General features: G+C 32.5%; 1 long non-coding RNA gene across 1 annotated transcript in view; it reads right to left on the bottom strand.

The window, feature by feature from the left end:
• Positions 1-806: 806 nt before the first annotated feature.
• LOC106147615 overlaps positions 807-27665 on the bottom strand; it is a 47338-nt gene continuing 20479 nt past the window's right edge. The window contains exons 2-3 of the long non-coding RNA XR_001232549.1: positions 1988-2137; positions 807-917 (exon numbers count right to left, since the gene is read on the bottom strand). This is a non-coding gene — a long non-coding RNA (uncharacterized LOC106147615). The remainder of the gene's footprint in view (positions 918-1987; positions 2138-27665) is intronic.

The following is a 27665-nucleotide window of genomic DNA, read 5'->3' as shown; positions in this document are numbered from 1 at the left end:
TGGAAATTTCTCTTACTAGAAGATAAAATCATTGCTTAAATATATACTTTTATTCCCAAATCTCTTTAGGTATTCTTTGCAGAGAATCATTTATTGGAGGAAGTGGGTAGTGAAGCATTTTTATCTAAGACATGAAGTTTTCAATAGTGAGCAAAACCATGGAAGTTCTGCTTCAAAGGCAGGTTCCCAGTAAATTTCACTACATAGGATAAGATTTTACACTTTTGTACCAAGTTTTTCTGGTGCTAATGAATACAGTATAAATTTCATTACTCTATTTAGAAATAATCAGCACCTTCAACTCCAGGAAGTGAATTATCTTTCCCTCGTATTCGGAATTAGGCTGAGCTTGAACTTATGATCTTTCTGCCTCAAGCTCCCAGAGGTTATATGTCTGTGCCCACCATGAGCTGTTGTCCAGAATTTCTTATTATTCTTGCTGGTCAGTTAACTATTACTTTTGTTTTCTTATGCAAAATCAAGAACAAGTACCTATAGGATTCTCTTGGTAAATTATTTCTAAATTTGTCCAGCTTTTTCTCTTTGTTTTTTTTTAAAGACAAAAGAGCAATAACATAAGAACAACAAAGACAAAAACAAAACAATACAAAAACAATAAAAACAACGCAGGATTTTGAAACCAGATGATAGGAAATTAACAATGGTGTTATATTACATACTGTTATCTTCAACGAAGTTGCTCAGATTACCAGTTGTAAAAATGCAAGATTGATCAAACAATTAAAGAGAATAATAATTATTTAAAAAACATTAAAAGTGATACAGAACTTCCCTACACAAGATGGTAGGAATTCATCAGTGGTTGTTACATTGCATATTGTTGTCTTCAATTTATTTGTCCAGCTTTTGCTTGTCAGTTTTTTGTTATGGATGGGCAAGCATTTCACATCATTTTCCTATGGATAGTAAAATATTACTGAATGTCACTGTGATATAATAGTTGTATTCTTCTTCATCTTTATAGAAGATTTTAATAATATTGAAATTAATGTTATATCTAATATTGTTGCTATTATTGTACTAACATCAATAGAAGTAAGCATAATGGCATCATTAGTTATTGTTTCTTAATATAACCTAGGTGGATAAAGGTAGATTGCCTTTGCCTTTCCATGACAAAATAATGTAAGATAGAAAACCAAAATATCTATCTGCTTTTACATTCTAAGGTGCATTAGACAGATACAGCTGTAGGTAAGCTGGGAAAGTTGAGAAACTTTTGAGGGCAGTCCGTTATGTATTTATTCCTCCTGGCGTTGTTTTCACCAAGCTGAAGACGTTACGTGCCATTATGTGACCTACACAGTTTTTAAAAAGTTTAATTTCATCCATTAAAATACTAAAAGAGAGCAACCTGATTAATTGCTTATGTCAACACTTGGCTTTTCTTCCCAAGTTGCCCTCCCTCAGTTACATTAAAATTGCTTGGTAGAAGAGAGATTTTCAGCTCTCTTTGATGAGATAGAATTGACCTATAGTAATATAAAAAAACATATTATGCTATTATGTACATGTACTGGTTTTTATTTCTTCTTCCAAAAATTCTTTTGCATGGTCCAATATTTATAAATAAATTATTGTGAGATAAAGCATTTTCATTAAGTCTCTGAATAAATACGAATTTAGGAAATAAATCAATCACGTTATTTTTCAATTTTACTTAAGTTTTAATACTTAAGTTTTAAATATCCTAAAGTTGATATTATACGAATTAAGTAAAATATGCGTATTTGTGGACTACAGCTCCGAGTTAGTGTGTATTATATACATAAAGGAAAAATAAAGATTAAAATAAGCATTACTTTAATATAGAGAGTATTTATACTTTAAGAAACTTTATCAACTGGGGCCAGTAAAAACGTAAAATGGCAACAATTCAGTTGCTTTCCGTATAGCTACTTCTTTTTACCTCATCTTCGTTCTACTACTTATGCGTATGAACTAGCAGTTCCCAATTGGTACTTACAGCATTTGGCCTCAGAGTCTGATGAAGCAATACACTGTTCGAGCGTCCTCTTGCCACTAATGTAGGGTCAAGCCCATTAAACATTTCAAGTATTTCGTGATGGTAACACTCCAATGGTAGTTATCGATCCTTGTTATCAATTACCTATTGCTGCAAAACAAATCATTTTAAAACTTAGTGGTTCAAAATGCCAACCATTTCTCTCCTTCTCTTTTCATTGTGAAGTTTATCCATGAGGACTGGCCTCAGTGGTAAAGTGCTGCTGATAAAATGGTTAGTCATTTGAAAATCTGCCTGGAATCTGATGATCTAAACTCACACTCCTGACAATTAAAAAAAATATCAGTACATGTTTGCAGATTACCAGATGTAAGAATGCAAGATTGATCAAACCATTAAAGAGGATAAAAAATAATCTAAAAACATTAGAAATGATACAGAGCTTCACTAAACAAGATGGAAGGAGTTCACCAAAGGTTATTATAGTGCATATTGTTGTCTTCAAATTAGTTTCTCAGATACCACACTCACAAGTGAAATAAATCAGACCCACATGTGTACACATTGTATTGTCTCCCTAGTGTAAGAACCTGAAAGAGTAAATAAAACCCAAAAGGTTTTGATGCCTCTCACTTTGCTTTGGTTCCTCAGGATGGCTTTTGCTATTCTAGGTCTTTTCTGATTCCATAAGAGTCTTAGGATTGTATTCTCCATTTTTGTGAAGAATGCTCTTGTTATTTTGATTAGAATTGCAGTAAATCTGTATTTCAGTTTTGTAAGTATGGCCATTTTGACGCTATTTTGTCTATCCAGGAATCTTTTCTTTGTCTGATGTTATTTTCAATTTCCTTTTTCACAGTACTGTAGTTTTCACTGTAGAGGTCATTCACTTCCTTAGATAGATTAATTCTTAAGGATTAATTTTTGATGGTATTATGAATGACAGTTTTTCTTAGTTTCTTTTTCAGTGGATTCATTATTATGGTAAACAAATACTTTTTGAGTGTTCTGTGTTAATTTTGCATCCTGCTGCATTACTGCCCTTATCTATTAATTATAAGCCTTTTGGTGGATGCTTCTGTATCTTTTCTGTAGAGGATCATACTCAGCCAAAAATGATAATTTGACTTCTTTCCCTATACATTTCCACTTTTTTGACAAATTTCTCTTGTTAATATCTTTCTGTGTTGAGGAGTGGTGATAGTAGACATCCTTGTCTTTTTCTAACTTTAGAAGGAAAGCTTTCAATTTTACCCAGTTCAATATATTGTTGCCGGTAGGCTTGTCATAAATGGTTATTTATTAGATTAGGATAAGGTTCTTCTATTCCTACTATCTTCAGTGTTTATATCATGAAAGGATGTTAGGCTTTGCCAAAGGCTTTTTCTGCATCTATTGTTATGATCTTGTGATTTTTGCCCTTGCTTTTGTTTATGTGATGGACTACAGTTATTGATTTGCATATGTTGAACCGTCCTTGCAGCCATAGTCATGATGTATGATCTTTTTATTGATTCACTGCATTATGTTTGAAAGAATCTTTTAGTGATTTTTGCATCTACATTCATAAAAGAGATTGCCCATTAGTTCCTCGTATGGTTTTCGAATTAGAATAATATTTATTTCCAGGAATGATTTGGGAGTACGCCTTCCCTTTCAATTTCCTTAAAAAGTTTGAGGACTGTTGGTGTTAAATCTTCCCTGAAAGTTTTGGAAAATTCAGCACTGCTGTCATCCAGACATGAGGTTTTCTTAGGTGGTAGATTTGTTTTTATTATAACTTTAATTTCATTGCCCGTTATTGGATATTTTCAAGGATTTAAAATCTTGTTTCAGCTTTAGTAATTCATATGTATCTATTTATAGAAACATTGCCTTCCAATACAATCAAGTTGTAAAGCTCAACACACACACACACACACAGAAATATGAAAAAAGGCAACAAAATGCCTGCAAATTTTAAAATGTCTGAAAGGAACAGAAAATAATGTTTAAAATCAATGACCATAGGTATTTGTTTGCATATATTTGGCAATTGCATTAATACAAATATATTTTCAATCAATAAGAAAAAGTAAAAGCATACATTAAATTACAAAAAGCACATAAACTTGGAATTTGCAAAAGAAAGATTATACATGTATATGAATATAAGCATATATGATGATGCATGTATATATATACACAGTACACATATTTATCTGTTGGGGTACTATAGATTATAAATTGAGACTAGGGAATATCCCAGGCCTTCTTTGTCCTGATTTTTGACCCAGATTGGAATGCAGAATCTCCTTGGTAACCTGCCATCTCTCCCCCATTGTCCTCATTAACATAAAGACATTTGCTAGAATTAGACTACCACCACCTTCTAAATCACCAGATAATCCCTTCACCATTTTCCACAATGACTAAATGCTGAGGTTCTGGCTATATCCTGGCCTTTATCTGCTAGTGAACAGCTGGTCATCCCAGTCTCTTGTTGCAATATCATTTTCTCTCTTGCTCTTTCTTTCCACCATGCCTTGTAACACCTCGTAGGAAATTGCGGACTCACCACATGGGTCCCTGATATTTATTTTAACCACCATTGCTACTACTCTGCAGACAATTAATGCCATATTTTATAGGAACTTTCTATTTTAATCCCATGCACATATTATATTGGTATTATTTTTAAGTTCCTGCAAGTGTAGTTGCATTAACTACTTTTTTCTGTGTATGTTTTTTTCTGTTAGTTGAGTTACTATCCTTTCATTTAACAGTATGTGTTTTCCTTAAATATTTAATGATCTTTAAATAAAGCAGCTTTATGTAGTGAGGATAGCAAAAGGTAATTTGAGGTGAGTTAAGGCTTAAATGAAAAGTCAGGAAATGGATTATCCAATAATTTAGAAAGTTACCTGCAAACTCTAGAAGGATACATAAGAGTTGGTGAAGATATGCAGTGAAGAGAAAAGCTTTGTGTGGATATTTGCGTGTGGTTTTAAAATTTGACTTTTTGCTTAAAAAGTAATATATAAAATCATGTTTATGAACATTTGATAGCTATACCCAAATAAATATTTTGAAACCTATACTAACCTACTGTTAATATTATTTCCCAGGTGAGATTTTACTTTTTGCTACCTAAATTGCCTGTTAATCTTTGTATATACAGTCATTCTTACATTACTGCAAATTGAGGATTACTGAGAAGTAAAAATTTTAAAATGCAATAAGATATTTCTCATAATTCCACATCCCAGTGAGTTGCTAAAGTTAACAGCAGTAATAATTCCCATTACACCTATTCTTTTGTAGTATAAAAATGTCGTGCCCACATCCAGAATGAAAGCATATTTCTCTTCCTGGGGAATCTGAGCACTCCCACAGTATGAGGCATATGTGACAATTATTTTACGATAGTGGACATTAAGATATCTGCAGCTCCAAACTGCTCCACTTACATTGTATCATCTAGAAAAATGTCACCTTTTAAGACATTCAACCTCCACATGGGAATCATGCTGTAAGGATGCTCAAATATACAGCATAAGTTAAAAAACCACATGGAGGAGCATGAAGACATATGGTGCAAAGAAAATGTTTGTTTATACTTCTAAGTTTTGAGGTCGTTTGATATGCAATGATAGACAGATAAAACTATCAGAATGTATTTATTAACAGCCACATTTTTTCTTCCTAAGCACAAATATAATTAATGGATTACTATTCTGTAGAGAATAGGGATTTTCTTTTCAAATTTATCAAATTTCAGACATATGGAATATTTTATAACTATGAAAATCACAAATTTCCATATATTCTTCATCAAGCTTAGGAAAGAAAACATGACAAAATATAATGAAAATTCCATTACTCACTTTTGTAATCACATTTCTCTTTCTTCCCTTATGAGGCAACTATCAGTCTGTAGCACTATTTATTTTTTATTATTGTATTTTTTGAGTGTTATATATTTTTGTGAATGAGGTCTTACATGACAGCTACATATATTTTTATTAAGCACTATAGACTATACTTATGGAAATTTAATAGGCATAAAACGGGCACTTTAATAAGATCATCCACTGACAAATTTGTTTTTATCAGTGCATCAGCAGCATTTAGAGGATTATCTATATTTATACAAACTACCATGTCTAAATCATTCCACTCATTCTCTCTGCATTGCTTCCAACTTTTCATACTATCAGCCTCGCTTTTGCATGATCAATATGCAAATTGTCCAACCTTAGAATTTAACATGAAGTAATATACATTTTATTTAGTTATTTGTATGTTTGGACTGTTGCAACTTGTGGCAAAAACCTCAGGAATGATTTTTATTCTTTCACTTAGACTTAAACATTTATTTTCTAAGAGCCCAAGATCATTTCTTTTTCTCTTCCTTACACCTTTTAGAAATTCACAGAGAAAACAATTTAAAACCTTCCTTTCCCAGCTTATTTACTTCCTGATATTACTTTTTTATAATCAGAATTTGTATTTTTCCTGCTTGCTTGTCTGTGTCCCTGGAGGTAATTCTGATATTTTATGTAATTTTGCCTTATATATTTTATCTGTATCTTACCTTAGTATCTTTCCACAGGACCTAACTTTGAAGAATAAAATTAAACAAAATATTAGAGGTTTTTAAAAGAGAAGGAGAAAGCTATTTCTCAAAAAAATGATGGGATAGATTTGTATACATTGGATTATGTGTAGTTTCCAATCCACGAGCAGAAATCAACAGCAAAACATCTACAAACTAGCAGTCTGAATTGTTGCCTGGAGTGCCATATTGTAATTATCTAATGGAATAGGAAAAAACAATCAAACTCTAGATTGGGTTTCACATCCACCTTGATAATACCTTCTTCATACAGAAGGCAGAAGCTGAGCTACATTCGTATGTCAGTATAGGCTCATTTCATCGGAAAATTATAAATGTGAAGAAAGAATTTATTGGCTTCATATATTCACCCTTCTTTCATTATTTTAGGAAGGGTATGGTCTAAAACTCTCTATGAACTCTAATAGTAACATATTTGTAGCAAGTTTGAACATCGTTTTAATAGTCCTTCTTTTGTACTATCTAAAGTTTTAATCATGATCTGAAATAGAGTCATTGAAGAAAACTATAGTTTCCCTGTGATACATATTAAATGAAGACAGGGCACTCAGTTCCTGATCATTGGTTTAAAGCTAATGGTATTTGCACTGCAAACTTGAGGAATGAGGAAAGAAATAATTTGAATTAAGTATCTAACATGTGAATTTACCTTCACTGATGATATACAGTACTTTTCTTGATATTATAATTGCAACCTAAACCCAATAAAAATCATTGATACTCAATGGACACTTATACGTGCCTGGTATTCTGTTAATTTCTTTACACATTTTATAAATTCTCTCAACTTATTAGTCAATAATGTCCCAAGTTTACATTTAATAAACTTAGGCATACAGAGATTTTCAGACACTTTTATATATATTTATAACACAGTTTATAATTTTTGTTTAATTTCCCATACTCAGTACATAAAGTACAAATGAGCATAAAGAAATATACAGTATTTAAGACAGTCTTGTAGAAATTATAAAGCTGATTTACAAAAAAGGTGGAAAGATATAGGATCACAGTAAATACAAGGGAACCACCCTGAAATAAACCCAAGTAGTACACAATCCAATAAAGTTTTGAATTTAGAAATTGGAGAGTAGATTCGAGAATAAAGTAGTCTTTGCACAACTCTGCAACTGAAAACAGATCAACAAAGGATGACATACATCCTGTTCAGAGAAAGTGAGAGCTCTGACAATGAAGAAAATATGCTGAAACCTAAACAGCACAGAGATTCAGAAAGGCAACATAGAGATTTCCTAGAAATTTGTAACTTCATTATTAGCTCCTCATCTCTGAGTAGGGAACCCGATACCACAAGCATAAGATAAGCTGACACTGGTAGCAACTCCCAGTATTAAAAATTAACTAGCAGTCCTCTATGTGAGAAGAAGCCATGAGCCATACAAGATTTTAATCCATTTCAGGGATTGGGTCTGAGACTGATTCCACCTGCACAGCAAATTGGCACTGGGAAAAACAAATCTCATCACTCAGCTAATGTTCACAGAGTTATAACCAGAAGTCATCTTGAGACAGGTACTATTATCAGAAATTAATTGCCTCTAGGGATTAGAAGCTTGGAGTATCACAGTTAAGAGTCTTTAGCACTCAGGCACTGAGTAAGTGGGAGAAGGCCACATGAGACACATCATGGATAGGAGCCTTCCAGTGGTGGCTAGCATATGCTATGATGGCAAAGGAAGAAGAGAGCTCAGAAAGTGGTGGTCATACACTGTGACTAGGACCAAGAACAGTGTGCTTTTGAGGAGGCTGGAAGTGCACTCAATTCCTAGGGCCAAATTTCTCTCACAGAATTTAGTATGTTAATTGCTCCCTCTACCACCTGAGGCTCCTAAGGACATGCTGCTAAGGCTCTGTCATTTTCTTGCTGCTGGGTGCAATGTCTAGCATCCTCCAGACTGAAGATACTCTCAACATCCATTGCCAAGGATCAGTTAGTGAAGAAGCCTTTCTGTACCATAGTCTTCATAGCTGGGCTCGTGGACTTTGGACCTTGGAGAAGGTGGACACCCACCCTGTGAGGTCTAAAAGCTACCAAATAGGTCAGTGAGAAGTGGGCCAATTATTTGCCACATTGCTCGATGGGGCCCCCAGATGGTGTGGAACGAGTATGCACCTGTCCTGCACACTTCAGATGCTGCCAAAATATACCTGGAACTGAACACCATAAAATAAGCCATTTTCCCAGGGTGCATAAAGAGAATCCTGCCACCTAAGAAGGGCCACATGTAAAAGGGTAAGAGGTTTCTGTACCAAATCATTCACAAAGTTCATGTAGACATATGAAACCTCAATAAGGCATATCAAAAAATATGACTCCTCCAAAAATTAATACTTCCATAACAACTGATTTGGAAAATATCAAAGTGGACAAAATGCCATGCAAAGAATTCAAAAGAATGATTATAAGAATGATCAGCAAACTCAAAGTCAGTTGAAAGAACACCTGAGTAAAATAAGGAAGAAAATGCATGTCATGAAAGAGCAATTCAATAAATATATTCTAAAACAAACAACAAACACAAAAAAATGCCAGATATCTTCAAAATGAAAAGCCCAGTAAGTCAAATGAAAACTAAGTGGACAGACTCACTAGTAGACAATGCAGAAGACAGAATTTTAGGGCTTGAAATCAGTGTTCTTAAATTATCCCCTTTAGACAGCAATAAAGGGAAACAAATAAATTACCGAACACAGAATATCTGGGACATGATTGGAAGAAAAAAATATGACATTTTGCAATGAACAAGGGCACTGAGGTACAGACTGAAGGCATAGAATGTGTATTAGTTAAAATAATAATGGAAACTTGCCCAAAACTTGAGAATAATATGGACATCCAAGTACCACACACATGTAAAACCCCAAACGGACATGGTCATAAAAGAACCTCCCCTTGTCATGTGATACTCTCAAGGGTACAGAACAAAGCAAGAATATTGAAAGCTACAGGAGAACAATGCTAACTCATTTTCAATAAAGGCAACCTCATCACAATAATACCAGATTTCCAAGCAGGAACTCAAAGGGCCAGGAAGGCATGGAGTAGTGTATTTTAAGCACTGCAAGAAAATAACTGCTGCCTTAGATTACTATACCCTGTAAAGCTACCAGTCAGAATTATAGGAATAGTAAAGACCTTCCAAGATGAGTGTAATTTAAAGGAATCCATAACCAGTAGGCCAGTATTGTATCAAGAGGCTGCAGAAAATAATAAATCTCATGAAAAGAGTAGATAATCAAATAAGAATTAATAATTTATCAAACAATGGACACCCAATAAAATAACAGGAATCAGTACATATGTTTCTATAAAAGTCTCAGTGTAAATGGATTTAATTTTCTAATTAAAATGCACCAACTAGTGGGTGGAGTTTTTATTTCATCATGTGCAAGCACTTCATTGTTTCACTAGTGTAAAACCTGAAAGAGTCAATTTAAACTAGGAGGTATGACAGACATTGTGAAATGAAAGGAAAACGCTCAAGGGTAAAGGGCAACTGGGATGTGGGAAAAGAGAAGGGAAAGAAGAAATTTTGTATGTATGTATATACAGGATAGTTAACGTGGATGTTCTACTGTCTTCTATTTCTTTGCTGAAAGAAACTGTTAATGAGTCCTTGATCGATCAATATTGCATGTCTCTATCTGTTTTCATGAGAAACCACTTTAAAGATATCAAAATGTAATACAAGCATTGTAGATTTCCTACCACTTTGTTTGTAACTCTGTGTTGTCTGTACTGTTCTTTTGCTATTTTGTAAAAAGTTGTCTATCTGTTAATGCTTTCCTCCTTTTATTTTTAAAATTAAAAAAGACTTAACTATGTTGCCTGAAAGAAACACTCTTCACCAGCAAAGATGTGCACAGACTGAAAACGAAAGAATAGAACATAATGTTTTATGAAATGCAATCCAGAAGTAAGCAAAGCTTATTGCAACCTCAAATTAGTCAGAGGAGACCAAGAAGGAAACCGCATATAGGTTAAAGAAATAATTCACCAAGAAGATTTAACTACTGTAAATCTATATGCACTGAATGTTGGTGCTCATAATTTTATCAAAAAACCACTGCTGGCCATAAAGGGGTGGACAGGCTCCAATATAATAATAATGGGTGACTTTTAGGCTTGATAAAAAATTGAGCAATGTAAGGAACAATATAAACAAAACGAATACTTTCTTTGTATACACATAATGGACCTATTGAAAAATACATCAGGAAAACAATTCTATTTGTGATAGCACTGAAAGAATAAAATACTTAAAAATAAGCCTAACCCAGGAGATGAAATGTCTCTACATTAAAAATTATAGCACCCTGAAGAGAAAAATTAACCAAGTCACTAGAAGATGGAAAGATCTTCCATGTTCATGGATTGGCAGAATTAACGCTACTAAAATGACCATCTTACCAAATATGATCTCCGATTGACTACAGTCCTCATCAAAATACTAATGACTTTTTTCAACACAGTTAGAGAGAAATTCAAATATTCATATGAAACCACCAAAGACCCAGGAGAGGCAAAGCCATCCTGAGAAGAAAGCAATGCTGGAAAGATCACAATATCCAGTTTCAAAACACTGTATATCACAGCGACAGTGAAAACAAGAGCATGCTGCTTGCATAAAGAGACAAATTTAAAGTTGAAAGTTACCTAAAATATCTTCAGTAAGGTTTTTTTTTAAAATTCCTACATGTATTGAAGGAAAATATATAATTAAACTATTTCTCTACATAACTTAAGATACTATAAGAATAATATTTTGATTTGAAACATTCACAAAATTGTTAAACATTGGCTTGTAATCATGAACAACTAAATTCTGTCCTCTTTATTTTGCCATGGAGATCTTAGTATTTTGTTGTATAAATCCATCTTTTTTATTTACTCAATGAATCATCAAGTTTATGAGATGAACAGGCAAAACATTTGATATTGAATTCCATTATATTTATCTGTTAGGTTCCTGTTTCTTAAAAGTGAATAAAATTAGAAGATGTAATGTATTTCCTTTCTTTTATGTTTCCTGTAATATGCACTAAATACTATAAAAGAGTAGGGGGAAATTTCCTACAATAGGCAACATAAATAATTCCATAGTTTCCTTTTTTTAAGAAAAAAGGAGATTGCACATATAATTTTGTCTTAGTAAATGAGATAATTTTAAAATAATACACAATTCCAGAATTGCAGATGCAGGACTATCATTTTGTCATTTGTTAAACCATTGGTATGTACACATTGAAAACAATATCAGTTAGTTTTATCTCTATCTGTAGGTACATCCAGGATGCAATTATTTTTCTATATTTACATAAATTTTTCTGCCTTTATAAAACAATTTGATTATTGTTTTTGATTATTCACCACTGTATGTTAAATATGAAAGGCATATTTGCAAATAATACATTTTAATTAGTTCAATGTAGCAATGGGATCAAGTATACAACTAAAGTTTATATTGTTATGTGTCATAATATTTAAGTAGCTTACTTCAACCCATAAGAATTTAAAATTTTTATAAGAATTATCTTCTAAGTGTTACTGTGTCACTACCATTTTTGAAGAGGTTTTATCAGTGCCTATTTGTTTAATGGATTTAAAATCTGCCTGGTATTCATTCAGCCATTCATCAAATATTTATTAATGCCTATCAGGCACTGAGTCATACAGTATTAGTACTGGGGATACAAGATGTGACTGAAGTACCTTAAAATATTCAGAGGGTAAGACAGATTATTTATTTATTTTAAAGAGAAAAAAAATAGCAAGAAAATAGAGTTTCAAAACCGGTTAGTTAGTAGGAGAGGTACAATAATTAATGCACTGCATATTTTTGTCTTCCTGGTAGTTATCGGAGTACAAGATATAGGCATGATACCTTGTCCAAACGATATTAGTGCAAAATTTCTTTTCAACGAACTAAAGAAACTAGCTGTATAACTATATTAACTATCTTGTGTATACATATACATTTTTTTCTGTTTTCCTTTCCCCTTTCACAGGTTGTCTTTTCTTTTGAATAGTTTCTTCCCAGTTCACAGTAGCAGCTGTGGGGAAAAAGGAACATTTTACACTGTTGGTGGGAGTGTAGACTGGTGCAACAACTGTGGAAATCAGTGTGAAGATTCCTTAAACATCTAGGATTAGAGGTCCCATTCCACCCAACTATTCCCCTTCTGGTTATCTTCCCAGAAGAATTAAAAACATCGTACTACAGCAATATATGTGCACCCATGTTTATAGCAGCACAATTTGTTATAGCTAAATCTTGGAAACAACACAAATGCCCATCAACTAAGCAACTGTAAAAAAGATGTGGTTTTTTAAAATATATAATGGAGTACCACTATGCCATGAAGAAGGATAAAATGGAAACAGATGATTTATTTTTTTTTTATTTTTTTTTTATTATGGAAACAGATGATTTATTTAAAAAATACAAATATCTTCATGTCCTATGCAATATACTGTTACGTGATATAAGACAATCTCCCAAGACAATAATTGGCAGAGATATAATGCATATGTATTTGCTTTCTACTATTAAGATGCTAAGATCTTAAGAAAAGTAACTTTCTGCCTTCTGTCTCCAATTCAAGGTAGAATATTTATTTTAACAAACAACTCCCAGATCTCAGTGACTTAACCAAATCAGTGTTCCTTTCTTCTTACCTAATAGAAAAATTGGCTGTTGTGCAGGCGTTCTTCCAAAGAGGAATTCAGAGTGAAAGGTTTCTTTGATTCAGCTGATCCATGAATTTATGGATCTAAGAGATCTTACTGAGTCAGCACCAACCTCAGAGATAAAGGAATGATAACACAGTGGCTCAACAAGTAGTCTCAGTAGCCCAAACTGAAAGTGCTAAACTTTAATTCTGTCCACAGTCTGTTGCTCAGGACTTAGTCGCCTGACATAAATGTACCTTTAGGAATTTTTGAAAAATAAGAATTTGAACATTATTGAAAACCTTTCTAAACTCTACAATATTTTTCTTCAACCTAGACAATGCCTCACAGGTAGTTGCTTAACTTGGTATTAATGCATTTTTGTTTACTGTTCTGTATTGTATAAGGAAGCATAGTAATATCTTCAATTAACTTTCAAATATTTTCTTTGTTGATTGTATTAGTTTGGAAATTTCTTTCAGGTTTTCAGTAGAAAGTCAATTTGATTTCTTCTTATTGAAACACTTATGGGTAGAATAATATGCAGAATACAGTTTAGTGCATAACTATGCTAGATATTTTTAGCATAGTAAAATATGTGTTGCAAATGGGCCTGACTCTTCCCCTATCATTGATGTTAATCATGTTAATATGAAGTATAACTTTTGAAATAAATTAATCATTACATAAAATCTATGAAAAGCAAATGTTTTATTAAAAAGTTGAAAAGTCAGTTTATAAGTACTTAGAATTCAATTAAGCTGTGACAGAAATTTCATTTAGATATAATCTCACTAAGGAATTCTAGAACATCCTACAGTTGCTTTAAGGGTTGGATACCCTAATTTGGGAAGCATGAACATGGCATGTAGTACCTCCCTTTGCCAAGCCTGTCAGCCATTTTGAAAACGTAGAACTTAATGCGTTGCTTTTGGCTATGAACTTGCATGATTTCAAATCTCCTTCACATTTTGAGCGTTGATTGTTTGCATAATACTTGCCCAGTGGCTTTATTTTACACGGTGATATAGAGGAGATGAAGGGAGAAATGTAATGCACTTTATGGGAGCATAGACATTATTTTTAAATTATTGAAGGTTGGAATCACCATGCCCATTACTGTAAATAAACTGCGTACATCTTGTTCTTCTGCTTCTCTTTAAGCTTGATTACATCTCTCCTCAATTACAGAAATGAGCTTTTAATTGGACTTCCTTAATTGGAAATTTGTTGGTTGCAGGATACAACTGTTCACTTGTTCCTTAGGAGTCAATTAGGTCTGATCTATGTGAGTACATTAGCAAAGAATAAGAAGACTTTGAGCCCATCTCTCCAACAATAATGGTATACCTTATGCAGATATCTAAATTAGAAATGATTCACAATGACTAAACATATCTAAGCACATAACTGATTCACTGTCTTAAATCTGGGAGTATTTAAGAAGATATCTCTAAATGTAAAATGAAATTCCCTTTATAAATATAGTAGATTCTGAGTCACTAAAATTGAAATGTTCTCATTTATAAAAATTCAAATAACCAAGAAAATGAAAAAAACTCTAATAACCTAATGATATTCTAATATAGTTATATGACACATATGCTCTTTTTAAATTACAAATAAATGTATTTCCTTTCCTTTAATGTAACTAATATAATCAAATAAGCTAAAGGTAAATTTGGAAAACCAGAGCTTCAGATACATGTTTTAGATTTTAATCTAGACAGTGTGACTAAATTTTCAAAATAGAGTTTCAAAGCATTAAGAATGAAAAAAGGAATCGGTATGTTATGTACATGTACCAACTCCACACAAGGAATGAATACATACTGAAAACATTGTGTACTGAAAACATGTACAGATCAAAACCAAACAAAAAATCCAGGGTGGTCAAGTGATGTGTGGGCAGGGAAGAGAGGGAAGGAAACAGAGATGTAAAGGGAACTGAAGTGAGTTATGTGCGTGAAACAACTTCCCACAAGGAATGTAAATATTATGTACTACGCACATGTACTTATAATATAAAATTTAAGAAAGGAATTTGGAGTGATTTTTGTTTTAAAGTATGTTTAGGTTTCAAATCTAGATTATTTATTTTAGAGTGTTTCTTATGCGCTTTAGACGCTTCCTTCCACTTTTCCTTCAACATCCCTAGCTTTTATTCACTTAAAAAATTCTTTGGTATAATCAAGTTTTATTAACCTGTATTCTCTAACTCTGATATGACTGTAGTAATTATTTAAGTTGATTTCTTACTATTAAGATTGTTTGGTTTACATTCTGAATTTTTTTTTTAAAATGCACAATGAATTCGTTGAACTTCTTTCATCAAGTTCTCTTTCTGAGTTTGATTTATAAAGAAAAAAAGTGTATTCTTTCTTCAAATATGTTTTATTGTCCATTTAGTTGAAGTAAAATTTGGCAGTGTCTAAAATTGTTGAAACAAAGTCTTTTCCTCACAGTGGGAATTAGAATGTTGATGTGCTGAAAGAAGGTTGAAGTAAAGGAACAGTTAATGCTTAAACTTTTCTTCCTTGGCCAATTTTGTGGTACTCTCAATAACTAATCTGAAGCCAACAATATGCAATATAACACTGACTGTTGAATTCCTACCATCTTGCTTAGTGACACTCTGTATCTTTTCTAATGGTTTTATTAATTTTTATTCTCTTTAATTGTTTAATGCATCTTGAATTCTTACGTCAGGTAATCTGAGCAAGTTCGTTGAAGATAACAATATGTAAGATAACAACCATTGTCAATTCCTATCATCTTGTTTTCAAGTCCTGTCTCGTTTTATTGTATTTGTGTTGCTTTGTTTTTGTCTTTGTTGCTGTAATTTTGTTATTTTTTTTATCTTTTAAGAAAATAAGGATATTAAAAAAAAAAAAGCAGAGTGGACGGGTGGTTACCAGAAGCCAGAGGTGGAGGCTGGGGAGATGTTGGTGAAAGGATACAACATTTCAGTGAGACAGGAGAAATAATTTCAAGAGATTAATCATAGTATATCATAGTGGCTATATTTAATTACAATATCCAATGTACGTGAAAATCACAGAGATATTTTAAGTATCCTTACCACAAGTATATGAGATTATGCATATGTTAATCACTTAAATTCAGCTATTCCATGTGTGAAATATACATGCTCCTCCTGTATGTATGCAATTTTTGTGTCAACTAAAAATTAATAAATTAAAATTATTAAAATATGTATTTTAAGTAAAAAAAGGCCCAAGTAAGCATATTTTCCACTGTCTTGAGCACAATTTCCGTTTTCTCTACCAATAACCATTTGAAAATTTTAATATGCTTAGTGCTCAGTCATTTACTATTGTATATCAGCATTCAAAATTTCCGTGTTTCTTGAAAAACGTACCTTTTGTTGTACACACTAGCATCTTTATTTTAATGCAAATACATTGGTTTCACATTTCAATAATTTCAATGTGTAATTGGTCCCTCATTTTCATCAATTATAATCCTCCTCTCCTCTTTCAGCTTGATCTTTGCAATTTTATTTTAGTAATAATCTCAATATTTATGTTTTCAGCCATACCTGTTTCTTTTATTTTGCTTCTAACATATCTAATATCTGAAATGTGTGTGTGTATGTGTGTGTGTATGTGTGCTTTACTTTCATAGTTTTGAGGGCCCTAATGAGCTCACAATTTATTTCTTTCTCCCTTCTGAAGTCTCTACATTTTCCTTGGAAACTATTAAACTAAATGTTAAATAGTTACATATAGTTTATAAGAAAAGAAATCCTTGTTAGTAATGGATTTAAGATGATAAAATATTACTTGCTGTCGTCCTACTTTTCATAGTGTAGCTCCTATTGTGATGTACATTCTTCATTTTGTTTGTTGTTTTGTATATATTTAACATACCAATTATGGTGATTTCATCATAATTATTCAGATTGAACAATCATGATTACTAATTAATTTTTGCTCATGTTGTTCTGGAAGTAAATATTTTCCATGGAATTTGCCATTCAGAAGATATCACGGCCCTTATGTAAATGTTGTTGCAAATATTTCTACAAAAAGCACATTTGAATAACAGAAGTATTGACTACTCTATTTTTGATATTCAACAAAATTACAAACCTTTGAATTCATGTTTGAAATATGTGTATATCCTTGTAGAAATAATGTTAAAGAAAATATACCAAGTATTGCTGAACGTTTACGTGTATATTATAAACAGATTAATTATCTTAACTTATGCAGTCATAGTCAATTACAAATTTAATGTGCCAAGCTCTTCAATAACTTCATTATACAAAATTATTACCCAAGCTCTTCAATAACTTCATCATACAAAATTATTACCATTATATAATTATTACTTCAGATATATTTTAAATAATCTTAAAATATCAATATTGGAGATTTGCCCTGCTTTTTAAATATGCCTATAACAACATACAGGAATATTAGTAGACCCCAAGGAAAAAAGAGTATTGTGTCAAACAAGCGAAGGGTGCTGACTCTGGCCACAACATAGGATTTTATTTTATACTTGAAAGGGTTAGAAACCCAGCCAACATTCACTGGCTGAAACCCTTCTCAGAGTCAAAGTTCATTGTTATATCAATTGGACTTTAAAAGTCCATGCAATATCTGTGAGTCTAATGTCCTCCCGTACACATTCCCATCAACTTTTTACCTGGAAATAGTCTTCCTCAGTTTACATGCTACTTTATCATGCATTAATAGTAATATATAATAAGGTGCTAGGGTATTCATATATTTCTTCTCTAAGAAGGGTGTGAATTGTGACAATATGGTAAGCTTTAATCTCTTCAATTTTTGGCAATTCATTGCTCTGCTGTTCTTTGTTCAATCTTTGTACGCTAACACTAGTACTGATTATTCCTGCTGTGTGTGTGTGTGTGTGTGTTTTACTGTCCTTAGTATGGCAGAATTAGGTGGCTTTTAAAAAATTCCTTATAGGTATGATCCCTAATTTAAAGGAGACAAAATTTTTTGTATCAGACTGGGGATATAGCACAATGGCAAAGCATGATTGCATCAGTGTTGGCAGGGGAAAACTTTTAATTTAAACCAAAAGCTAAGAAATTTCAATTAGATTGCCTTTAAAATGAACCATATGCTCTTGGCTTAACTTTTTTTGTATTTACAATTAACTTTTTTACCTTCTGCATTAAAATTCCTATTTTCAAGTACCATTCAGTACCCAAGGATCGTCACAGATAAAACGTTTCAAATAATTGTAATTATTATTCTTTTTGATATTTCAGTTCTTCCCAGCGTGGCCAGTCAGAGCTATTTTATAGGACAAACCTTTGATGTTTTAACCCTATTATTGATTGATTTTGAAGGCATTTTTTTTGTGGTGACAAGGTCTTCTGATCTACTTTTCATTTTTCCTACCTAAAGACATTAAAGAAATAACTATCCCCAAGCACGATTATTTTCAATAGAGGAAGTCTTTCAGATTCGCACCAGCTGAAATTGCATTCAGGTACTGGTGACAAGGCCTATGAACATTTATTTACACAAATTAGAAGTTTATTTTCTTAGAATGTGTTTCAGAAATTATCTCTCCAGTATTAATTACAGTATTTAATAGTTTTTTTTCTCCCTGTCATTTTCAAGAATGTATGCCTGAGCAAAATATGACTAGATAAATACCAGTTAAAATAAATTCAAAATTACATCAACTGTTTATTTTAAAAGTGCACTTATTTCTTTTCCTCTAAAGTATTCCTTACTGTCAGTATATGTATGCTTATAGAGTAGTTTTGCTTTTTTATTTTGTGGCACTAGTTATTTTGTTTTAATTTCACAGAATAATTGTATATATGTTGAGTTAGATGTTTTGATATATGGGTGCCTTATGTAGTATGCAAGTCAGGGAAATGAGCATATCTTTTACCTCAAACATTTATCATTTCTTGCTACTTAGCAAATTCAAAGTTTCTTTCAAAATTAATACAATATTATTAACTGTAGCCACCCTACTTTGTAGCAGAACACCGGAACTTGTTTTTCCTACATAATTGTAATTTCATACTCTTTGAGCAAGCTTTCCATCATTTCTTACTCCGCACTTTGTAATAACCACTGTTCTACTCTCAGCTTTCTATGAGGTCATCTTTTTAGATTTCGTAGATGGATGATATGATACATATTATAAATGAATTTTTCCAAAACTTGCAAGTCAACAAGATGCACTTCACTAAATGCATGCATATTAACAAGTGGATAAACATCCACACAATGGAATATTATCTGGTATTAACGAATAAATGAGTTACCCAGCCATGAAAAGATTTGAAGAAGCTTATATGAATATTACTAAGACATCTAAAAAGGCTACACACTCTATGAGTCCAACTATCTACCATCCTGGAAATTGCAAAACTGGTGAGATGTTAAAAAACTGTCATTGATTACCCGGTGTTAGCAGGACAAAAAGAAGACTTGGAGTGCAAGAGATATTTAATACAATGATACTATAACGTATGATACTGTAAGGGTGGATATGTGTCATTATGTATTTGTCAAACCTATAGAACGTACAACACAGAATGAACACTAATGCAAGCTGCCAACTTTGGGTGATAATGATGTGTCACTGTAGGTTCAGTTATGACATATGTTTCACTACAGTTAGGAATGTTAATTGCAGGGGAGTCTGTGCAGTTTGATGGCAGGGAGTACTGGGCACATCGGGCTTTCTGGTCAGTATTGTTGTGAATCTCATAGACAGAAAACTGTTCTATAAAATGAATCTTATCTAAAAAATGTGCACTTACATTTTCTCAAATGTAATTTTTATTTAATTTTCTGACAACAGTTGAAAGATTCTATATTTAATACTTAAAATATGTGCGGTGAATGTACTCCTTAATTAACATACATATATTTATTGCTCTTTCACTTACTTAATAAACATTTCAATGATCTTTTCTATAGATTAACGTCCAAATAATTGTATAACATATAATTTATTAATTTATAATTTTCTTTATAAATATTTTTGATTGTGTAATGCATTCTAGAAACAGGATCAACAGGGCTGCTCCCTTCTAGAGATTGCTAGATTATAACATTTATCAAACACTATGGACAAGGATCTTGCCCTCAAGGAGATTATATTCATGATACAATTTTCATTTATTGACTAGGAAACTCTATGCCATTCAGTGTTCTTAAGAACACTTAAAATATTTTCTACTGCAGGTTTATCTTTTTCCCCACCCAGCTTTCCCATCATCAATGCGGATTATGAGTTGGAATTACACAAAGGGCCAGTTGTCTTCAGGATTGATAGTTTAGAGACCTGGAAAATGCAATTTATGTAAAATAAATTTTATCAAGTGTTGTTAGATTGAAATATTTACTGAGTGAATACCATATATCAGACTCTATTCTAGGTACTTGACATAGATCTTTACACAAAATAAATTACTTTATATTTAATTGTATCATATATTATGCAGCTTGGTTGATTGGTAATTATCATTCTCAAGGCTGGCATGTAAGTTATGTGAAGGACAAACCTGTTGATTACTTTATTCAAGCAGCTTGGTGAGGTATTGGTATAATTATTTGTGAAATGGCAGAAAGGAATTAAATATATTTTAGAGCCAAAGAAAAAGAGTCTGGAACATCAGTTTAAACTAGAAAGGCAAGGTTGTTTCATTGTGCAGATAAAGTCCATGCACCAAAATAGATACTTACAGTAGTACATACCTATAACTTTTTTTTTTAAAGGGGAATTGAACTCAGGACCTTGCATTTGCCAGGCAGCACTGTGCTGCTGAGCTATACTTATCATTTCTAAAATTAATTATAATTATATCTTAAGGGCATGGATATAAAATTATCCTCTAAATGTTTTTTCAGACTATTGTCAATAGCAAATAAAGGAGTAAAATGAACACCTGAAATACACATCCTAAGGCCTTCGATAAAGCTCAGTGGCACAAGCGTCTGACTGGCAAGCGCAAAGTCCTGAGATTGATCCCCGGTACCGCAAAAAAAAAAAAAAAAAAATTAATTAAATGAAAAATAAACATCCTGAAGCAGCACAAAATATTACGGAAAATACTAAGTATTTTCTGTGACTTGACAAGTATATTTTAAAAATCTTTGAATTTTTCCCTTCCAAATTCTAAATGTTTGAAATGATACATCAAAAACCACCTTTTATACATTGATACCAAAATTTTGCTGATTAAAAGTAGTTTTTAATCTCTATTCTTCCTGTTCTTAACTTATGATGAGACACTTTACTATGACATCATATATGCTAATCAAATTTAGTTTTGAAGGAAAAAGATCTTGTAAGGCAGACTTACTTTGAGAACTGATTTCAGCAACATGTAGGATATACTAACCATTTTTTTTTTTTGCTTGATCTGTGTGGTAGGCAAAATAATAACTCCCAAAGATGATAAAATCCTAATGTTATATGGAAAAAGGGACCTTATATATGGTTAAGAATTTTGAATTGGGGGCATTACAATGCATTATTAGAATGAGTCCACAAAAGTCCCAAGTCTCCCTATAGCATGCCAGTAGGAGGAAGGAAAATCACTGTCAGAGCGAGATTAAAGATATGGAGGAAGGGGACCTGAGTCCAGAATGTAGTTGACCCCTAGTAGCCGATTAAGAAAAGAAAACATTGTCCCCTAGAGTTTGCAGAAGAAACAAAGCCTAGGTGACCTTGATTTTAGGCCAATAAGGACAATTTTGGACTTATGACTTTAAGCAGGATGTGTTAAAAAATGTGCATTTTTTAAAGTCACTATATTTGTAGGAATTTGTTACATCAATAGGAATCTGATGCACTATGCAAATTCTTGCCAAGTCTACTTATTTTCACTAAAAGAATTCGGAAAGGACTCTACAATCTTGACATTGATTATTTTTTAAGCTAAAATTTTAACTTGTTTTTAAATAATGTATATAATCCTTACCCAGATGAGGCTGTATAATATATACAATTTAAGCAAATTATTTTGGCTCTTTCTTTGCTGCAGACTAAATACCTACACCAGAACAGCTTTGGTCTGGGAGGAAAGGATTGTCCTCTTACTCCATTTCTAGTCAAATAACAGAATTAGCCAAACACTTATAATAAAATTAATAATAGAAACAAAGTCACAAGTTATTTGCTCACATGAATGAAAACAAATAACTACATGAACAAGTGATATAGCTTATACATTTTCTGACTAAGATGACTTAAATATTTACCGTATTACTTAACTGGTTTCAACAAATATGTAACATTCTTAAAAATTAAAGTACGTAAGTCCACTTTGATACCTGGTACCAGTTTACATATATAGGAAAAATCAGTGTTAGGAAAGAGAAAAAAGGAAGACTTTGCTACATATATTGAATCTACTAACACTGCAGTTATCAATACTTTTGAGGCTGCTTTTAACTGTGATAGCTATGTCCCAAAGGGGGATCAGCTATATTTCACTCCTGTCTGCTGTGGTGTGCTTAGAACTGGTATTCAGCTAGTAGTCATACAGCTTTCCATATGATTGATTGTTGCTTATGTAACACTTTTTGTTAGTTTATATATAACTGTTACTAAATATATCTATATAAAATATATATTAACATTATGTAAAAGATATGTGTGTGTGTATATATATATATATATATATATATATATATAAAATCAGAATGCAATATCCAGAGAAAATATATACCTGTGAGGTCTGAAATCAACTGACTTAAAATGAGGTTTCCAAGGCAGGAAAATGACTGAAGATTAGCAACATTTGGATGTATTGAGATAGGACTGACAAATATTGCTAGGTGAGCATCTTGACGTGAGTCTTAATAAGTCACCTATTATTTGAAAAAATGTGATACTCGTTAATGTGGGCAGTCACTTGTCCTCAAAGGAGAGCTGATTGACAAACTGTCCACCTACAGAAATTGGCTTAAAACATTTCTTTAAGCAAAAGGTCAAATTATATTCTGGTTTAAAAGCTTTATCTCTCAAGACAAGCAGTTCCAGGGAATGAATATTGATGTAATGTTGGCAAAAGTGGCCTTGGTTCGTAGACCTGATTTTAATCTGTACTGATGCAGCTGGCCTCCATTGTCACTAAAATTCATCACAGCAAGTGTTAAGAAGTGCCTCTCATTGCAGGATACAATTGTTCTAGAATATTAAACGAGAGAAAACTTATTGGTACTGATACAATACCACCAATGATCTCCATCAACAGATATGATACTGATGAAAACAGAGAAAATTTGCTTTTGCGGGCAGGCAAATATCATCTAGTTTAAAAATATGAGATGTGATCTTACTGAAGGAAAGAAATCAGTGATTGGCAAGGAGGACTCACCTCCTACCTGTATTATGTACTAACCTCTGCTCCTTGAAATATTTAGTTTTATTTCTACCAATCCATATCTTCCCCAAAAGTAGGTCCTATTGCCTTTTCTAATGCACTCTCAAAATCAACAACCAAACTTCTGAATGTAGTACTAATAACCTTCAGTCCTAATTTCTCATCCTTAAAATCTTCCACAGTTTCCAACTTATATATATATTCCAGGTCCCTTCATACTTTATCAACTCTTCCTTTAATTTCTCTAGCATAATAAATTATGATTTTGTTATCCCAAGTCCAATTCATTAGCAACTAAGAAATTATTCTGTATCTTGGTGGTAAGGAATTGTTTAGTATCTCTATCCTGTATTTATTACTGTATTGTGTAGGAAAAAAGAAAATTAAAAGAGTGAAGATTCCAATGACAACACAGGTTGAATCCACAAATTTTGTTGGTGTCATGAGTAATGATTGATTTTGACAATTGATATTATGAATAGCTGAGTGCTAAAAAAAGAACAAGTATCTGTTGCAAGTTGGGCCTTATGTGTCCTCATTAGTATTTATAAATAGAAGAAAGATGTGCGCAAAGAAAATAGAATTGGTAAAAACAAAGTGTTCATTGGGGAATTTGTCATTAGTAGGAAATTAAATGTTGTAGTTTTCAGGAGATTTTGTTATATTCTAATTGTACAAAATCTGTGACACATTAAATACATATTGATGAAGTAAAAAATCTACATTTGTAGTTTCCCAGGAAATTGGTAACTATCAGGAAGAGTAGATTCCATGCTATCAACAATTTACCAAGAAATAACCTATGTAAAGGTTACACTGTAATCTACTTATTTTACATGCATTAAGATATATATATGTATGTGTGTGTGTGTGTGTGTGTGTAATCTCTGTATCTTGTTAATTTTGTTGTGATCCAAAACTGCACTGTGTTAAATTCTTGTGCAGAGACTCATGCACAAAATATCTACAATGCCAACATTTCAACTGGTTCTGATTAACCATGATTGAATTCTATTAGGCTGATATATTATTTCTGCATGAATCATAAATTAGTTTTATTCTAAAGATTTAAGTATAAAGACAGTAAGTTTCAATAAAAATCATGATTCTCCGCAAAGCATAAATTTCATGTTGAAAGAGCAAGTATTAATTCATTAAACATTATTGTAGATAACACCGATGTTAATCCATTTATTTGACATTATCCAAAGAAGGAATAAATACTGGTAGTCATCCTTGTATCTATAATACACCATAGCTATGCACTTGAGGTTAAAAATGTAGGTCTGAAACATATTTTGTGATCCTAAAATTTTACAGTGGCTGACCTCTATTTAACTGTGGCAGTTTTAGTTTCTAAATACACTAACTTCTCATTGTGACATGATATATGGATTCACAGTCTTTACTCTCTCTCCTACTTTCTTGTCAAGTTCTTGGGCTGAAGTTATTCCCTACTATATTATATTTTCACTGTTGCATAGCAAACAATTATAAACACTATGGCTTTATAGAATACACATTTATTATCTCATTCTTTTTGTAGGCCAATAGTCTGGGAATACATTTACAAGGTCCTCTGCTCAGATTACAATTAAGATTTTTTTATTTTAAAAAAATAAAGGAAAGAAAACACATTGACAGACCAGCTGCATTCTTACCAGAGGCTTGACTAGGTGAGAATCTAGTTTCAAGCTTATTCAGATTGCTGACAGCATTTATTTCCTCATCGCTGAATAACTGAGGTTGGCAGCTGCTTACTGGCTGTTACTGGAGGACAGTCATAGTCCCTGCTGCATGGCCCCCTTCACAGGCAGTTCATACTATAAGTACTTGCTTCAAGACCACCAGGATACCAGGAAAATCAAATTCATTCACTCTCTCTCTCTCTTTCTCTCTTTCTCTCTTTCTCTCTCTGTTATCATCATCATCATCATCATCAATCATCAAGGGAAAGACATCCTGTAACCTATGGCATATCTTATTCTTTTGTTTAGAACCAAATCATAGGTGTCCCTGGACTAGGAGAGAGAAAATTATGCAAAGGTGTGATGCACTGAGGTCCAGCTTACAATGTGTTTGCCACATATCTCACCCACCCAGATGAGATCTAGGGATGCTACATAGATAAAAAGATAGTATTGATTTGAACAAAAATAACAACAAAAAATTAAAAATCCATGGAGAGTACTTGGCTCCCTTGAATGGTGTGTGTCTTTCCCAGGTGTGTGGTATCAGGTCATAGCACAATGAAGCCATAAAAAAAATGATAGAAGCCTGATGTCAATTTCTGTTTTGTCTATTCCTGTTGCCTTGAAACAACACTCACTCTTCCCTGAACACAGAAATCTACTGTAAGAGAACAAACCACCAGTGTAGAAAATCATGGCACAGAACAAATGTTGTGCAAAGATGAGCTTAAAATAACATGTGCAGCGTAACCAGGCACTTACAGATTTTCAATGCCTTCACATGCCAAGCATAAAGGCCAGAGGATTATAACCGAAGGAGACCAGCTCTACCAAATGCTGTTTTTATTTTCCTGAATAGGTTAGAGTGAAATTCTGGCCAAAGGAGTTACATATTTCATTGAATAGCAATAATTGAGAGTGATCTGCAATGTTTCTGAATTCCAGACATGCTGACTTTTTAAAAAATCCACCCTGAGACATTATCCAACACCTTTTGCCTTGAGTTGATTCCAGTACAAAGCAGGAAAGCTGACACTACCAGGAAACATGAGCTATCAGACTAAATACATTGGATACCTGAAATATAATCACTTTATAAGAAAGGTTACAAACCAAATGACAGACACTATATGAAGCACAATAGAGGTACCAAAAATTTAAACATAGCTAAATAATGAAAAAATATAAGCAATAAAGCATCAAAAAGAACCAAGTGGAAACATTTGAAACAAATTTATAATTTTCAAAATAAGAATATAATACTTGGAATAACTAGTTATTTACTGTTTTGAAAGATCAGGTTTATAAATTCTCTGAGATGGCAGCAGGAAAGGTAAAGTAAGGCTGCAAATATAAAACCAAAGTTAAGAACAGAGGAGGACAAAATCATGAATTCCATAAAGATTGTTAGAAGGTAAAAGAGAGGTGGTAATGTTTGAAGAAATAATATTACAAACTCGTCCAAGACTAAATGACAAAAAAGAAAAAAAAAATTTAGATTTACAGCACTTGTAGTAATTTAATGGAAAAAAATCATCTATACCTAAATTCATTGTTGTAAAGTCTAGCAATAGCAAAGATAAATGCAAACTGTTAATGCTCCCAGGTTTTAAAAAAAAACACAGGAAAACAAGCATGACCACTTATCAACAGCAAAGCTAAATGGATAAAGAAAATGTCATATGCATACAGAAGGAATATTACTCAACCATAAAGAAACATGAAATTCTGTGATTTGTTGCAAAATGGATGAAGCTTAGGGGCTGCGGATTTAGCTCAGCGGCAAAGCGCCTGCCTGGCAAGCGCAAGGTCCTGAGTTCGGTTCCTGGTACCGGAGAAAAAAACAAACAAACAAAAAAAAAATGGATGAAGCTGGAGGATACTAAGTGAAATAAACCAGACATAACAGCAAGTACCACATGTTCTCTCTCATATGTTTATGGAAGTGAAAAAAAAGTTGCTTGAAATTAAAACAGTGATTACTACAGGTTGGGAAGGGTATGTGGGGCAGCAGTAGATAAAGAGAGACTGAATTCAATCAGTGCACTCTATGTATGTGGAGATATATACTGAAACTCATTAATGTGTACAACTTATGTACATTAATAAAATAAAATAATTATTAAAAAGAATATAATTTTTATTCTAAATAGCTGAATACAAATATAAAATGTTTCAAAATAATGAAATATATTTGGTTCATGAATATAAATTTGAGCGTCTTAGTCATTCAAATATAATGGCATAATAAAAAATAATTTTTAAATGATGTCAGAGTATTTGCCAAAAAATAATGCACTAAATTA

Source organism: Chinchilla lanigera, unplaced genomic scaffold (assembly GCF_000276665.1).
Source record: "Chinchilla lanigera isolate Chin_1 unplaced genomic scaffold, ChiLan1.0 scaffold00197, whole genome shotgun sequence".
NCBI lineage: Eukaryota > Metazoa > Chordata > Mammalia > Rodentia > Chinchillidae > Chinchilla > Chinchilla lanigera.
This window is presented reverse-complemented; position numbering and strand designations above follow the sequence as displayed.